Source organism: Xiphophorus hellerii, chromosome 2 (genome assembly GCF_003331165.1).
Source record: "Xiphophorus hellerii strain 12219 chromosome 2, Xiphophorus_hellerii-4.1, whole genome shotgun sequence".
Lineage (NCBI taxonomy): Eukaryota > Metazoa > Chordata > Actinopteri > Cyprinodontiformes > Poeciliidae > Xiphophorus > Xiphophorus hellerii.
In genome coordinates this window covers 28,024,330-28,039,329 of record NC_045673.1, presented here as the reverse complement: position 1 = coordinate 28,039,329, position 15,000 = coordinate 28,024,330, and the positions used below count along the sequence as shown (strand labels likewise).

The 15,000-nt window shown below is 45.0% G+C and overlaps 9 non-coding genes and 1 pseudogene across 9 annotated transcripts; all 10 read right to left on the bottom strand.

Moving 5' to 3' along the window:
- Nucleotides 1-923: 923 nt before the first annotated feature.
- On the bottom strand, nucleotides 924-1,042 carry LOC116712146 (5S ribosomal RNA). Its single transcript, XR_004337444.1, has one exon. It is a non-coding gene; the product is annotated as a 5S ribosomal RNA (ribosomal RNA).
- A 571-nt stretch (nucleotides 1,043-1,613) lies between these two features.
- On the bottom strand, nucleotides 1,614-1,732 carry LOC116712661 (5S ribosomal RNA). The gene has a single exon (XR_004337610.1). It is a non-coding gene; the product is annotated as a 5S ribosomal RNA (ribosomal RNA).
- A 571-nt stretch (nucleotides 1,733-2,303) lies between these two features.
- LOC116712775 (5S ribosomal RNA) lies at nucleotides 2,304-2,422 on the bottom strand. The gene has a single exon (XR_004337667.1). It is a non-coding gene; the product is annotated as a 5S ribosomal RNA (ribosomal RNA).
- A 6,773-nt stretch (nucleotides 2,423-9,195) lies between these two features.
- Nucleotides 9,196-9,304, bottom strand: LOC116713098 (uncharacterized; annotated as a pseudogene).
- A 1,223-nt stretch (nucleotides 9,305-10,527) lies between these two features.
- On the bottom strand, nucleotides 10,528-10,646 carry LOC116713013 (5S ribosomal RNA). The gene has a single exon (XR_004337770.1). It is a non-coding gene; the product is annotated as a 5S ribosomal RNA (ribosomal RNA).
- A 571-nt stretch (nucleotides 10,647-11,217) lies between these two features.
- Nucleotides 11,218-11,336, bottom strand: LOC116712141 (5S ribosomal RNA). The gene has a single exon (XR_004337443.1). It is a non-coding gene; the product is annotated as a 5S ribosomal RNA (ribosomal RNA).
- Nucleotides 11,337-12,070: 734 nt separating this feature from the next.
- Nucleotides 12,071-12,189, bottom strand: LOC116713000 (5S ribosomal RNA). The gene has a single exon (XR_004337766.1). It is a non-coding gene; the product is annotated as a 5S ribosomal RNA (ribosomal RNA).
- A 756-nt stretch (nucleotides 12,190-12,945) lies between these two features.
- LOC116712843 (5S ribosomal RNA) lies at nucleotides 12,946-13,064 on the bottom strand. The gene has a single exon (XR_004337696.1). It is a non-coding gene; the product is annotated as a 5S ribosomal RNA (ribosomal RNA).
- Nucleotides 13,065-13,287: 223 nt separating this feature from the next.
- LOC116712989 (5S ribosomal RNA) lies at nucleotides 13,288-13,406 on the bottom strand. Its single transcript, XR_004337755.1, has one exon. It is a non-coding gene; the product is annotated as a 5S ribosomal RNA (ribosomal RNA).
- Nucleotides 13,407-14,162: 756 nt separating this feature from the next.
- On the bottom strand, nucleotides 14,163-14,281 carry LOC116712835 (5S ribosomal RNA). The gene has a single exon (XR_004337694.1). It is a non-coding gene; the product is annotated as a 5S ribosomal RNA (ribosomal RNA).
- Nucleotides 14,282-15,000: the final 719 nt, after the last annotated feature.

Below are 15,000 nucleotides of genomic sequence, written 5' to 3'. Positions count from 1 at the left end.
CACATTGAGGGACACAACTAAGTGTCCCTCAATGTTTTACCCCCACAAAGAAGCACGCTTAACCCTACATAGAAGCATGACTAACCCTACGGAGAAGCACGCGAGACCGCCTGGGAATACCAGGTGCTGTAAGCCTTTTGGTGCTGCTGCCTTTAAAATATTTCACATTGAGGGACACAACTAAGTGTCCCTCAATGTTTTACCCCCACAAAGAAGCACGCTTAACCCTACGAAGAAGCACGACTAACCCTACGGAGAAGCACGGGAGAACGCCTGGGAATACCAGGTGCTGTAAGCCTTTTGGTGCTGCTGCCTTTAAAATATTTCACATTGAGGGACACAACAAAGTGTCCCTCAACGTTTTGCCCCCACAAAGAAGCACGCTTAACCCGACGAAGAAGCACGACTAACCCTACGGAGAAGCACGGCTAACCCTACAGAGGTGTAATCAAAGCAAAAAGAAACAAAGTGCCAACTGGATGTGCTGCTTTACGAAAAGCTGTAGCTGGCAGTACTTTGTGGCTTACGGCCACACTACCTTGAGAACGCCCGATCTCGTCTGATCTCGGAAGCTAAGCAGGGTTAGCCGTACTTCTCCGTAGAGTTAGCCGTGCTTCTCCGTAAAGGTAACCGTGCTTCTCCGTAGGGTTAAGCATGCTTCTTTGTGGGGGTAAAACATTGAGGGACACTTAATTGTGTCCCTCAATGTGAAATATTTTAAAGGCAGCAGCACCAAAAGGCTTACAGCACCTGGTGTTCCCAGGCGGTCTCCCGTGCTTCTCCGTAGGTTTAGTCGTACTTCTCCGTAGGGTTAGTCGTGCTTCTCCGTAGGGTTAAGCATGCTTCTTTGTGGGGGTAAAACATTGAGGGACACTTAGTTGTGTCCCTCAATGTGAAATATTTTAAAGATAGCAGTACCAAAAGGCTTACAGCACCTGGTATTCCCAGGCGGTCTCCCATCCAAGTACTAACCAGGCCCGACCCTGCTTAGCTTCCGAGATCAGACGAGATCGGGCGTTCTCAAGGTAGTGTGGCCGTAAGCCACAATGTGCTAACAGGAACAGCTTTTCGTAAAGCAGCAAAGCCAGTTGACACTTTGTTTCTTTTTGCTTTGATTACACCTCTGTAGGGTTAGCCGTACTTCTCCGTAGAGTTAGCCGTGCTTCTCCGTAGAGGTAACCGTGCTTCTCCGTAGGGTTAAGCATGCTTCTTTGTGGGGGTAAAACATTGAGGGACACTTAGTTGTGTCCCTCAATGTGAAATATTTTAAAGGCAGCAGCACCAAAAGGCTTACAGCACCTGGTATTCCCAGGCGGTCTCCCGTGCTTCTCCGTAGGGTTAGTCGTGCTTCTCCCTAGGGTTAAGCATGCTTCTTTGTGGGGGCAAAACATTGAGGGACACTTAGTTGTGTCAATCAATGTGAAATATTTTAAAGATAGCAGTACCAAAAGGCTTACAGCACCTGGTATTCCCAGGCGGTCTCGCGTGCTTCTCCGTAGGGTTAGTCATGCTTCTATGTAGGGTTAAGCGTGCTTCTTTGTGGGGGCAAAACATTGAGGGACACTTAGTTGTGTCCCTCAATGTGAAATATTTTAAAGATAGCAGTACCAAAAGGCTTACAGCACCTGGTATTCCCAGGCGGTCTCCCATCCAAGTACTAACCAGGCCGGACCCTGCTTAGCTTCCGAGATCAGATGAGATCGGGCGTTCTCAAGGTAGTGTGGCCGTAAGCCACAATGTGCTAACAGGAACAGCTTTTCGTAAGGCAGCAAAGCCAGTTGACACTTTGTTTCTTTTTGCTTTGATTACACCTCTGTAGGGTTAGCCGTACTTCTCCGTAGAGTTAGCCGTTCTTCTCCGTAGGGTTAAGCATGCTTCTTTGTGGGGGTAAAACATTGAGGGACACTTAGTTGTGTCCCTCAATGTGAAATATTTTAAAGGCAGCAGCACCAAAAGGCTTACAGCACCTGGTATTCCCAGGCGGTCTCGCGTGCTTCTCCGTAGGGTTAGTCATGCTTCTATGTAGGGTTAAGCCTGCTTCTTTGTGGGGGTAAAACATTGAGGGACACTTAGTTGTGTCCCTCAATGTGAAATATTTTAAAGGCAGCAGCACCAAAAGGCTTACAGCACCTGGTATTCCCAGGCGGTTTCCCGTGCTTCTCCGTAGGGTTAGTCATGCTTCTATGTAGGGTTAAGCGTGCTTCTCCGTAGGGTTAAGCGTGCTTCTTTGTGGGGGCAAAACATTGAGGGACACTTAGTTGTTTCCCTCAATGTGAAATATTTTAAAGACAGCAGCACCAAAAGGCTTACAGCACCTGGTATTCCCAGGCGGTCTCCCATCCAAGTACTAACCAGGCCCAACCCTGCTTAGCTTCCGAGATCAGACAAGATCGGGCGTTCTCAAGGTAGTGTGGCCGTAAGCCACAATGTGCTAACAGGAACAGCTTTTCGTAAAGCAGCAAAGCCAGTTGCCACTTTGTTTCTTTTTGCTTTGTTTACACCTCTGTAGGGTTAGCCGTACTTCTCCGTAGAGTTAGCCGTTCTTCTCCGTAGGGTTAAGCATGCTTCTTTGTGGGGGTAAAACATTGAGGGACACTTAGTTGTGTCCCTCAATGTGAAATATTTTAAAGGCAGCAGCACCAAAAGGCTTACAGCACCTGGTGTTCCCAGGCGGTCTCCCGTGCTTCTCCGTAGGTTTAGTCGTGCTTCTCCGTAGGGTTAGTCGTGCTTCTCCGTAGGGTTAAGCATGCTTCTTTGTGGGGGTAAAACATTGAGGGACACTTAGTTGTGTCCCTCAATGTGAAATATTTTAAAGGCAGCAGCACCAAAAGGCTTACAGCACCTGGTATTCCCAGGCGGTCTCGCGTGCTTCTCCGTAGGGTTAGTCATGCTTCTATGTAGGGTTAAGCCTGCTTCTTTGTGGGGGTAAAACATTGAGGGACACTTAGTTGTGACCCTCAATGTGAAATATTTTAAAGGCAGCAGCACCAAAAGGCTTACACCACCTGGTATTCCCAGGCGGTTTCCCGTGCTTCTCCGTAGGGTTAGTCATGCTTCTATGTAGGGTTAAGCGTGCTTCTTTGGGGGGGCAAAACATTGAGGGACACTTAGTTGTGTCCCTCAATGTGAAATATTTTAAAGATAGCAGTACCAAAAGGCTTACAGCACCTGGTATTCCCAGGCGGTCTCCCATCCAAGTACTAACCAGGCCCGACCCTGCTTAGCTTCCGAGATCAGACGAGATCGGGCGTTCTTTTTTTTTTTTTTTCTTTTATTTATGAAAAAATTCAAAAGTAAAAAAAAATTTTTTTTACAATTATTTACAGTGAACAAAATGAATAACAAAAATTTTAAATTACTAAGAAATAAAACAGATTTCAATCATTAATGTGAAAAAAAAAGAAATCAATAGAATTAAATTAATTCAAAATAAAATTTGAATTAAAATATAATTGTTTACGACAAAACAAAGTAAAAAAAAAAAAAAAAACATATGCACAAATCTCATTTTCAAACAAAACATACGCAAATAAGATAAAAGAAAACAATCATTAATTGTAATATACTAAACAACAAAAGTTCAAAAAGACCATCCTTGAAAATAAACACATTTTATAAGAGGCCCAAACATATTTTCACAAAGTCCCTTGCTGATGCTATTTACTGTTTTAAGATGATTTTGCAATAGTCCTGAAAAAAGCTTCCAACGGTCCACTTTCTTGTTATCATAGAGTTGAAGATTTCTGGAAATGTAGATGGTGTGCCTGGCCAGGGAAAGAATGATGTTACAGAGGTTAAATTGTGTCTTTGTTAAATGTCCGAGAGAAGATGTGATTCCAAAAAGTCTGATTGAGTCCCAGTTGTTGTCATCCGTTGTAGAGATGTTGTTGTTGATTTGATGGATCTTGTTCCAGAAGAGGGTGCAGCCGGGACAGTGGAGGAACAGGTGCTCTAAAGTCTCGGGGTCTGAAAGACAAACTGTACAGTCTCTGCCATACTTCTCCTTGTTTATCTGGTGCAGGATGACGCCCGTAAAAATTCTTCTGTGCCTTAACAGAAAATCGGTGTTGTTGGCTTGTTGATGACTAAATTTGAGCTGTGTGTTTGACCAAATGTTGTAAACCGGTATACTGGGAAATATTTTTGCCCATTGCTTATGAGCTGTGGGTTCTTTGCTAATGTGTGAAACTAATAAACAGTACCATTTTTTTGTTGTCACTAAACTGATGTTTGTTTTCTTATCACCAATTGATAGAAGGAAAGTCGGGACGTCATCCTGCATCTCCTGATGTCGTCTTCTCCTGCCAATGATCGAGGAGCAGTGGAAAGGCAAAGCGGCCTGGATCTTTTTAGCATGTTTAACTAAGATATGTTTTTTATAAGGCGTTCTAGATAATCTGAAAAGGTTGAGTATTTTATTGATATCCACTGATCCCCGATCATTCAGAACCTGCCCAAAGGTGTGAATACCGGCTCTCCTCCAGGACGGGAGACTTAGCATCCTGCCCTCACAGACCACCTCAGGGTTGTTGAAAATCGGCAGCGAGAGACAAGACCTGTACTTGACATGCGTGATGAGTTGAAACCTAATTTTGTTCCAGGCTTCAAGACATTCTGTGAATAAGTCGTTAGACTGTATTAGTGTTGGATCAGAAATTGAACATAGATTATAAATGTTTTTTGTACCAAATGAGTTGAGACCGGATAGAAAATAGTCATGCCAAATGTGCTTGATAGGAGAAGTTAAGAGCCTGGTGATAAGTTTTATTCGTATTGCTTGTTTTTTTTGATTGAATGTCAACTAATTTGAGTCCTCCTTCTTTAGGCGGAGCAATCATTGTTTTATGGCTGACTAAATTGCTTCTGCTTTTCCAGATGAACAAAGAGATTTGACTGTTAAATCTGTTGAGTACTTGTTTTGGGAGATCATAAACACTGAGTGGATAAATGATTTTAGAGATGATTAAACTGTTTATTATAACTACTTTCCCTTTGATGGTTAATTTCCTTTGATTCCAGAGATTGAGCTGTTTTTGTATTTTGTTTATGATGTTTTTCCAGGTCTCGTCTCTCGCCGCTCTCCACTGCTTACCAAGGTACACGCCCAGGACCTTGACTGTGTCCTCCACCTCCCTGAACTTCCACCTTCCCGATGTCCGAGCCGCCCCACCACAATACATTATCTCAGATTTGGTTGTATTAATTTTTGCTCCTGAAGCTGAACCGTACGTTTGTAGATGTTTCATAACCAATTCTAAACTGTTTTCATCTTTGACTGTTATTGAAGTGTCGTCTGCAAACTGAAATATTTTACTGTCATTGCCCTGTGGTGATTTTATTCCTTGAATATTTTTGTCCTGTCTAATCAGGATGGCGAGGGGCTCAGCCACCAGGCTGTAGAGCAGGGAGGACAGAGGACACCCCTGTCTGACTGACCTATGTAAACGGAAATAATCTGTGAAATGACCATTGCATTTGACCTTACTTTCTGCTTTTGAATATAATAACTGTAACTTGCTGATAAATGATTGACCAAATCCAAATTTATTTAAAACTGCCCATAAGAAGTTATGTTCCACCCTATCAAAAGCTTTACTAAAATCTATATTTAGAAATATGCCTTGTGAACTGACCATGGACTGGATAGTATGATTTATTGATAACACTGTATCTGAAATGTTTCTTTGAGGAATACCGTAAGCTTGCGATGAACTGATTAAAGTGCCTATTACTGATTTTAACCTGTTTGCTAGTATTTTGGAATATATTTTGTAATCTGTATTTAATAAACTAATGGGTCTGTAGTTTTCCAAGTTATTCCTGTCACCCTTGTTTTTGTAAAGAATGGTTATGACTCCTTGGGCGAAGGTCCTGGGCGTGCACCCTGTTTGCTCCATGACAGAAAAAACCCGCAATAGTATTTTACTTATTGGATCTTTGAACTGTTTATAAAATTCAGAAGTAATGCCATCATGTCCAGGACTTTTATTATTATTCAATGAGTTGATAACGTGTTTAATTTCTTCCTCTGTCAATGGAGCATCACAACAGAGACTGTCTTCCCGAGAGAGTGAGGAATCGATCACACCGACAACCTGATTTATTTTATTGGTAGAAATGTTTTCACTTGTAAAAAGATGTGAATAAAAAGTCTGAACCGTTTCTAAAATACTTGTTATGTCTGACACCTTTTCTCCCTTCTCATTTAGCAATTCATTTATTGTTGCGTTAGCTTGTTTGCGTTTCTCTTGAGCCAGAAAGAAAGCTGTAGATTTTTCTCCTTCTGTTAAATATTTTGCTTTGCTGCGAATAATGGCTCCTTTACATTTATTTATTTCTATTTGCTCTAGTTGTTTTTTTATTATCAAATAATCTGTTATGTCTCTGCTTTGGTCATTTTCTAAATGATCTAATTCACTATTTAACTTTCTTCTTAAAATGCATTCATTATGGAGTTCTCTCCGTTTTTTCTGTCTGCTATATTTTATGGAAAGGTTTTTGACTCTTTGTTTGGCCTGATCCCACCACTCTAGCAGGTTGTCAGTGTGATCCATTTCCCCACTCAGGGTCTGCAGCAGGATGCCAATCTCACCTCTGTAAGCCTCATCCTGAAGAAGAGCAGCATTCAGACACCAGAGACCCCCATTTCTGATGCCTCTTCCCATCTCAACCTGCAGGAAGGAATGGTCACTCCAGACGTTGTCCCGGATGAGACAGGATGACACCTCGGGGACAAGAGAAGACGAGATCAGGCACAAATCAAGTCGTGATTGTTTCAGTTTTCCTAAAATGACCTGTTTTCTGGTAAATTGTTTTTTACCTGGGTGAAAAAGTCTCCAAATATCTATCAAACTATTTTGTGTAATAATGTCAAAAAGTGTGTTCCTGCTATAATCCTCAGAAAATGTGCAGTTATTTGAAACGTCAGATTTTGTTAGTGTTATGTTAAAGTCTCCTATTATGATACAATTTGTAACTATCCATTGTCTTAAACCAATAAAGAACTTTTTCCTGTGTGTATCTATGTTTGGTGCATGAATATTAATTAACCTACATGATTTATTATTGTAAAAGAAATCTATTATGATAAGTTTACCCTGCTTATCTTTATGAATTAAATGACAATTGTTAAACAGACCCTCCCTCATAAAAATGGCAACCCCACCCGCTTGAGTACTTGATGTAGATGAAAACATTTTCCCTTTCCATTTATGTGACATCTCTTTTTCTTTTGAAATATCCCACTTTGTTTCTTGTAGACAGAGTATATCGAAATGCGATTGAAAAATGACTGCGTTCACCTTTTCTTCCCTGTTGAGCCCACGGGCATTAAGCGAGAGAAGGAGCATTAGTGTTAAGTGGAAAAAAGTTGCCATAGTCATTTTTTTACTTTTCTTTTGGGTTTTGTTGCTAGGCTTGCCAGTCTTTTCCTAGTTTGTATTATTTTTGTAAGATCAAGATCAGGATCCGACTCTACATAGTCCACTATTTTGAGCGTTCGCGGCAAAGCGCTCAGCGGGGTCCGAAAAGACGGCAGATGGGTCGGCGATAGAAGCTGCGAGTTTCCTTCGGCTACAGGGGGAAGAGGCGCAGCGACTTCTTCCCGCTCCTCTTCGACTGTGTTTTTACCGTTTTTGGATACTTCGCCCATAGCCAGCGCACCGGACACCTCTGCGGCCGGCGCTCTGGCCACAGACCACTCAGCACTTGGCATGCACTCGCTCAGCTCTTCCTCACCTCCCTCCACCTGCTCATTCTCTTCCACTTCCCCCTCCATTTCGCTTTCCTCTCCGCTCTGCGTATCAGCTTCCTTGAAGTCCGCTGTCAGACCCTGGTCTTGATCATCAGATTCACTTAAGTTGCAAATGCATTTATCTATTTGATTTTGGCAGATTTGACATTTCTTTTCCTGTTTTTTTTCCGAGCATTCTCTCACATAATGCCCCTGGACTCCGCAGAAATGACAGCAAAAATCAGGACAGTCCCTGACAATGTGGCCCGGTTGTAAACATATCCTGCAAACTTTAACCTGTCTATCATGAATAACTCTGAAATATTCTGGACCAAGAGCTGTGTTAAATCTGGCAGAATAAGGCAGAGACTGTACAGTTTCAGTAAATTTGACTTTTACAAACCGTGTTCCATCGGCAATCTTCGTTCCCGGCCACACCCGACGCTTGATTTCTGACACTGCTTTAACTCCCCAAGTATGTAACTTGCTTAAAATCTCCTCGTCTGTGATGTAAGCTGGTAACGTTAAGAAGGAGACCACCAGTTCATCATTTATAAGTTCTTTGGCGTGTATTGTAGATGATCCCATCTTGAATCCGTCCAAAAGTCTCTTTTTTGCTTTTTCATTGCTTAATGTGATTTCAAATTTCTTGTCCGATAATACTCGACATGCTAATAAACCTCCACACAGAAAGCGTATGTTTTTCATCAGGTCTAGCACTGAAATCTTTTCGTCTCCCACAACTTCAATCTGGACCGTGTTTTCTTTTTCAAATACTCCAGTCATTTTCACTTGTTCGAAGCTTGTTTCCGTGTTCCTTTCCAAATTGTCCAAAACCGAGGGATCCGTCCGCTTGTTCTTTGACAACTCCATTACAAAAAGGAGAAAACCCCTCCCCAACAGTAGAAAACTGTGGGGAGGTAATTCTACAAAATAAAAAAAAACACCAAAAAAGGTTCCAAAATCCAAAAAAGAACGAAAAAACAGAGCTGCAAAAAAAATGTTACCCCTACCGCTGTGCAAACAAACAGCTGACTAACGCAGAGTGGGCGTTCTCAAGGTAGTGTGGCCGTAAGCCACAATGTGCTAACAGGAACAGCTTTTCGTAAAGCAGCACATCCAGTTGGCACTTTGTTTCTTTTTGCTTTGATTACACCTCTGTAGGGTTAGCCGTGCTTCTCCGTAGGGTTAAGCGTGCTTCTTCGTCGGGTTAAGCGTGCTTCTTTGTGGGGGCAAAACGTTGAGGGACACTTTGTTGTGTCCCTCAATGTGAAATATTTTAAAGGCAGCAGCACCAAAAGGCTTACAGCACCTGGTATTCCCAGGCGGTCTCCCGTGCTTCTCCGTAGGGTTAGTCGTGCTTCTTCGTAGGGTTAAGCGTGCTTCTTTGTGGGGGCAAAACGTTGAGGGACACTTTGTTGTGTCCCTCAATGTGAAATATTTTAAAGGCAGCAGCACCAAAAGGCTTACAGCACCTGGTATTCCCAGGCGGTCTCCCATCCAAGTACTAACCAGGCCCGACCCTGCTTAGCTCCCGAGATCAGACGTTCTCAAGGTAGTGTGGCCGTAAGCCACAAAGTACTGCCAGCTACAGCTTTTCGTAAAGCAGCACATCCAGTTGGCACTTTGTTTCTTTTTACTTTGATTACACCTCTGTAGGGTTAGCCGTGCTTCTCCGTAGGGTTAAGCGTGCTTCTTCGTCGGGTTAAGCGTGCTTCTTTGTGGGGGCAAAACGTTGAGGGACACTTTGTTGTGTCCCTCAATGTGAAATATTTTAAAGGCAGCAGCACCAAAAGGCTTACAGCACCTGGTATTCCCAGGCGGTCTCCCGTGCTTCTCCGTAGAGTTAGCCGTGCTTCTCCGTAGGGTTAGTCGTGCTTCTCCGTAGGGTTAAGCATGCTTCTTTGTGGGGGTAAAACATTGAGGGACACTTAATTGTGTCCCTCAATGTGAAATATTTTAAAGGCAGCAGCACCAAAAGGCTTACAGCACCTGGTATTCCCAGGCGGTCTCCCGTGCTTCTCCGTAGGGTTAGTCGTGCTTCGTCGTCGGGTTAAGCGTGCTTCTTTGTGGGGGCAAAACGTTGAGGGACACTTTGTTGTGTCCCTCAATGTGAAATAATTTAAAGGCAGCAGCACCAAAAGGCTTACAGCACCTGGTATTCCCAGGCGGTCTCCCGTGCTTCTCCGTAGGGTTAGTCGTGCTTCTTCGTAGGGTTAAGCGTGCTTCTTTGTGGGGGCAAAACGTTGAGGGACACTTTGTTGTGTCCCTCAATGTGAAATATTTTAAAGGCAGCAGCACCAAAAGGCTTACAGCACCTGGTATTCCCAGGCGGTCTCCCGTGCTTCTCCGTAGGGTTAGTCGTGCTTCTTCGTAGGGTTAAGCGTGCTTCTTTGTGGGGGTAAAACATTGAGGGACACTTAGTTGTGTCCCTCAATGTGAAATATTTTAAAGGCAGCAGCACCAAAAGGCTTACAGCACCTGGTATTCCCAGGCGGTCTCCCGTGCTTCTCCGTAGGGTTAGTCGTGCTTCTCCGTAGGGTTAAGCATGCTTCTTTGTGGGGGTAAAACATTGAGGGACACTTAGTTGTGTCCCTCAATGTGAAATATTTTAAAGGCAGCAGCACCAAAAGGCTTACAGCACCTGGTATTCCCAGGCGGTCTCGCGTGCTTCTCCGTAGGGTTAGTCATGCTTCTATGTAGGGTTAAGCGTGCTTCTTTGTGGGGGTAAAACATTGAGGGACACTTAGTTGTGTCCCTCAATGTGAAATATTTTAAAGACAGCAGCACTAAAAGGCTTACAGCACCTAGTATTCCCAGGCGGTCTCCCATCCAAGTACTAACCAGGCCCGACCCTGGTTAGCTTCCGAGATCAGACGAGATCGGGCGTTCACAAGGTAGTGTGGCCGTAAGCCACAATGTGCTAACAGGAACAACTTTTCGTAAAGCAGCAAAGCCAGTTGCCACTTTGTTTCTTTTTGCTTTGATTACACCTCTGTAGGGTTAGCCGTACTTCTCCGTAGAGTTAGCCGTGCTTCTCCGTAGGGTTAAGCATGCTTCTTTGTGGGGGTAAAACATTGAGGGACACTTAGTTGTGTCCCTCAATGTGAAATATTTTAAAGGCAGCAGCACCAAAAGGGTTACAGCACCTGGTATTCCCAGGCGATCTCCCGTGCTTCTCCGTAGAGTTAGCCGTGCTTCTCCGTAGGGTTAGTCGTGCTTCTCCGTAGGGTTAAGCATGCTTCTTTGTGGGGGTAAAACATTGAGGGACACTTAGTTGTGTCCCTCAATGTGAAATATTTTAAAGGCAGCAGCACCAAAAGGCTTACAGCACCTGGTATTCCCAGGCGGTCTCCCGTGCTTCTCCGTAGGGTTAGTCGTGCTTCTTCGTAGGGTTAAGCGTGCTTCTTTGTGGGGGCAAAACATTGAGGGACACTTAGTTGTGTCCCTCAATGTGAAATATTTTAAAGATAGCAGTACCAAAAGGCTTACAGCACCTGGTATTCCCAGGCGGTCTCCCATCCAAGTACTAACCAGGCCCGACCCTGCTTAGCTTCCGAGATCAGACGAGATCGGGCGTTCTCAAGGTAGTGTGGCCGTAAGCCACAAAGTACTGCCAGCTACAGCTTTTCGTAAAGCAGCACATCCAGTTGGCACTTTGTTTCTTTTTGCTTTGATTACACCTCTGTAGGGTTAGCCGTGCTTCTCCGTAGGGTTAAGCGTGCTTCTTCGTCGGGTTAAGCGTGCTTCTTTGTGGGGGCAAAACGTTGAGGGACACTTTGTTGTGTCCCTCAATGTGAAATATTTTAAAGGCAGCAGCACCAAAAGGCTTACAGCACCTGGTATTCCCAGGCGGTCTCCCGTGCTTCTCCGTAGAGTTAGCCGTGCTTCTCCGTAGGGTTAGTTGTGCTTCTCCGTAGGGTTAAGCATGCTTCTTTGTGGGGGTAAAACATTGAGGGACACTTAGTTGTGTCCCTCAATGTGAAATATTTTAAAGGCAGCAGCACCAAAAGGCTTACAGCACCTGGTATTCCCAGGCGGTCTCCCGTGATTCTCCGTAGGGTTAGTCGTGCTTCTCCGTAGGGTTAAGCATGCTTCTTTGTGGGGGTAAAACATTGAGGGACACTTAGTTGTGTCCCTCAATGTGAAATATTTTAAAGGCAGCAGCACCAAAAGGCTTACAGCACCTGGTATTCCCAGGCGGTCTCGCGTGCTTCTCCGTAGGGTTAGTCATGCTTCTATGTAGGGTTAAGCGTGCTTCTTTGTGGGGGTAAAACATTGAGGGACACTTAGTTGTGTCCCTCAATGTGAAATATTTTAAAGACAGCAGCACTAAAAGGCTTACAGCACCTAGTATTCCCAGGCGGTCTCCCATCCAAGTACTAACCAGGCCCGACCCTGGTTAGCTTCCGAGATCAGACGAGATCGGGCGTTCACAAGGTAGTGTGGCCGTAAGCCACAATGTGCTAACAGGAACAGCTTTTCGTAAAGCAGCAAAGCCAGTTGCCACTTTGTTTCTTTTTGCTTTGATTACACCTCTGTAGGGTTAGCCGTACTTCTCCGTAGAGTTAGCCGTGCTTCTCCGTAGGGTTAAGCATGCTTCTTTGTGGGGGTAAAACATTGAGGGACACTTAGTTGTGTCCCTCAATGTGAAATATTTTAAAGACAGCAGCTCCAAAAGGCTTACAGCACCTGGTGTTCCCAGGCGGTCTCCCGTGCTTCTCCATAGGTTTAGTCGTGCTTCTCCGTAGGGTTAGTCGTGCTTCTCCGTAGGTTTAAGCATGCTTCTTTGTGGGGGCAAAACATTGAGGGACACTTAGTTGTGTCCCTCAATGTGAAATATTTTAAAGACAGCAGCACCAAAAGGGTTACAGCACCTGGTATTCCCAGGCGATCTCCCGTGCTTCTCCGTAGAGTTAGCCGTGCTTCTCCGTAGGGTTAGTCGTGCTTCTCCGTAGGGTTAAGCATGCTTCTTTGTGGGGGTAAAACATTGAGGGACACTTAGTTGTGTCCCTCAATGTGAAATATTTTAAAGGCAGCAGCACCAAAAGGCTTGCAGCACCTGGTATTCCCAGGCGGTCTCCCGTGCTTCTCCGTAGGGTTAGTCGTGCTTCTTCGTAGGGTTAAGCGTGCTTCTTTGTGGGGGCAAAACATTGAGGGACACTTAGTTGTGTCCCTCAATGTGAAATATTTTAAAGATAGCAGTACCAAAAGGCTTACAGCACCTGGTATTCCCAGGCGGTCTCCCATCCAAGTACTAACCAGGCCCGACCCTGCTTAGCCTCCGAGATCAGACGAGATCGGGCGTTCTCAAGGTAGTGTGGCCGTAAGCCACAAAGTACTGCCAGCTACAGCTTTTCGTAAAGCAGCACATCCAGTTGGCACTTTGTTTCTTTTTGCTTTGATTACACCTCTGTAGGGTTAGCCGTGCTTCTCCGTAGGGTTAGTCGTGCTTCTTCGTAGGGTTAAGCGTGCTTTTTTGTGGGGGCAAAACATTGAGGGACACTTAGTTGTGTCCCTCAATGTGAAATATTTTAAAGACAGCAGCACTAAAAGGCTTACAGCACCTAGTATTCCCAGGCGGTCTCCCATCCAAGTACTAACCAGGCCCGACCCTGGTTAGCTTCCGAGATCAGACGAGATCGGGCGTTCACAAGGTAGTGTGGCCGTAAGCCACAATGTGCTAACAGGAACAGCTTTTCGTAAAGCAGCAAAGCCAGTTGCCACTTTGTTTCTTTTTGCTTTGATTACACCTCTGTAGGGTTAGCCGTACTTCTCCGTAGAGTTAGCCGTGCTTCTCCGTAGGGTTAAGCATGCTTCTTTGTGGGGGTAAAACATTGAGGGACACTTAGTTGTGTCCCTCAATGTGAAATATTTTAAAGACAGCAGCTCCAAAAGGCTTACAGCACCTGGTGTTCCCAGGCGGTCTCCCGTGCTTCTCCGTAGGTTTAGTCGTGCTTCTCCGTAGGGTTAGTCGTGCTTCTCCGTAGGTTTAAGCATGCTTCTTTGTGGGGGCAAAACATTGAGGGACACTTAGTTGTGTCCCTCAATGTGAAATATTTTAAAGACAGCAGCACCAAAAGGGTTACAGCACCTGGTATTCCCAGGCGATCTCCCGTGCTTCTCCGTAGAGTTAGCCGTGCTTCTCCGTAGGGTTAGTCGTGCTTCTCCGTAGGGTTAAGCATGCTTCTTTGTGGGGGTAAAACATTGAGGGACACTTAGTTGTGTCCCTCAATGTGAAATATTTTAAAGGCAGCAGCACCAAAAGGCTTGCAGCACCTGGTATTCCCAGGCGGTCTCCCGTGCTTCTCCGTAGGGTTAGTCGTGCTTCTTCGTAGGGTTAAGCGTGCTTCTTTGTGGGGGCAAAACATTGAGGGACACTTAGTTGTGTCCCTCAATGTGAAATATTTTAAAGATAGCAGTACCAAAAGGCTTACAGCACCTGGTATTCCCAGGCGGTCTCCCATCCAAGTACTAACCAGGCCCGACCCTGCTTAGCCTCCGAGATCAGACGAGATCGGGCGTTCTCAAGGTAGTGTGGCCGTAAGCCACAAAGTACTGCCAGCTACAGCTTTTCGTAAAGCAGCACATCCAGTTGGCACTTTGTTTCTTTTTGCTTTGATTACACCTCTGTAGGGTTAGCCGTGCTTCTCCGTAGGGTTAAGCGTGCTTCTTCGTCGGGTTAAGCGTGCTTCTTTGTGGGGGCAAAACGTTGAGGGACACTTTGTTGTGTCCCTCAATGTGAAATATTTTAAAGGCAGCAGCACCAAAAGGCTTACAGCACCTGGTATTCCCAGGCGGTCTCCCGTGCTTCTCCGTAGAGTTAGCCGTGCTTCTCCGTAGGGTTAGTCGTGCTTCTCCGTAGGGTTAAGCATGCTTCTTTGTGGGGGTAAAACATTGAGGGACACTTAGTTGTGTCCCTCAATGTGAAATATTTTAAAGGCAGCAGCACCAAAAGGCTTACAGCACCTGGTATTCCCAGGCGGTCTCCCGTGCTTCTCCGTAGGGTTAGTCGTGCTTCGTCGTCGGGTTAAGCGTGCTTCTTTGTGGGGGCAAAACGTTGAGGGACACTTTGTTGTGTCCCTCAATGTGAAATATTTTAAAGGCAGCAGCACCAAAAGGCTTACAGCACCTGGTATTCCCAGGCGGTCTCCCGTGCTTCTCCGTAGGGTTAGTCGTGCTTCTTCGTAGGGTTAAGCGTGCTTCTTTGTGGGGGCAAAACGTTGAGGGACACTTTGTTGTGTCCCTCAATGTGAAATATTTTAAAG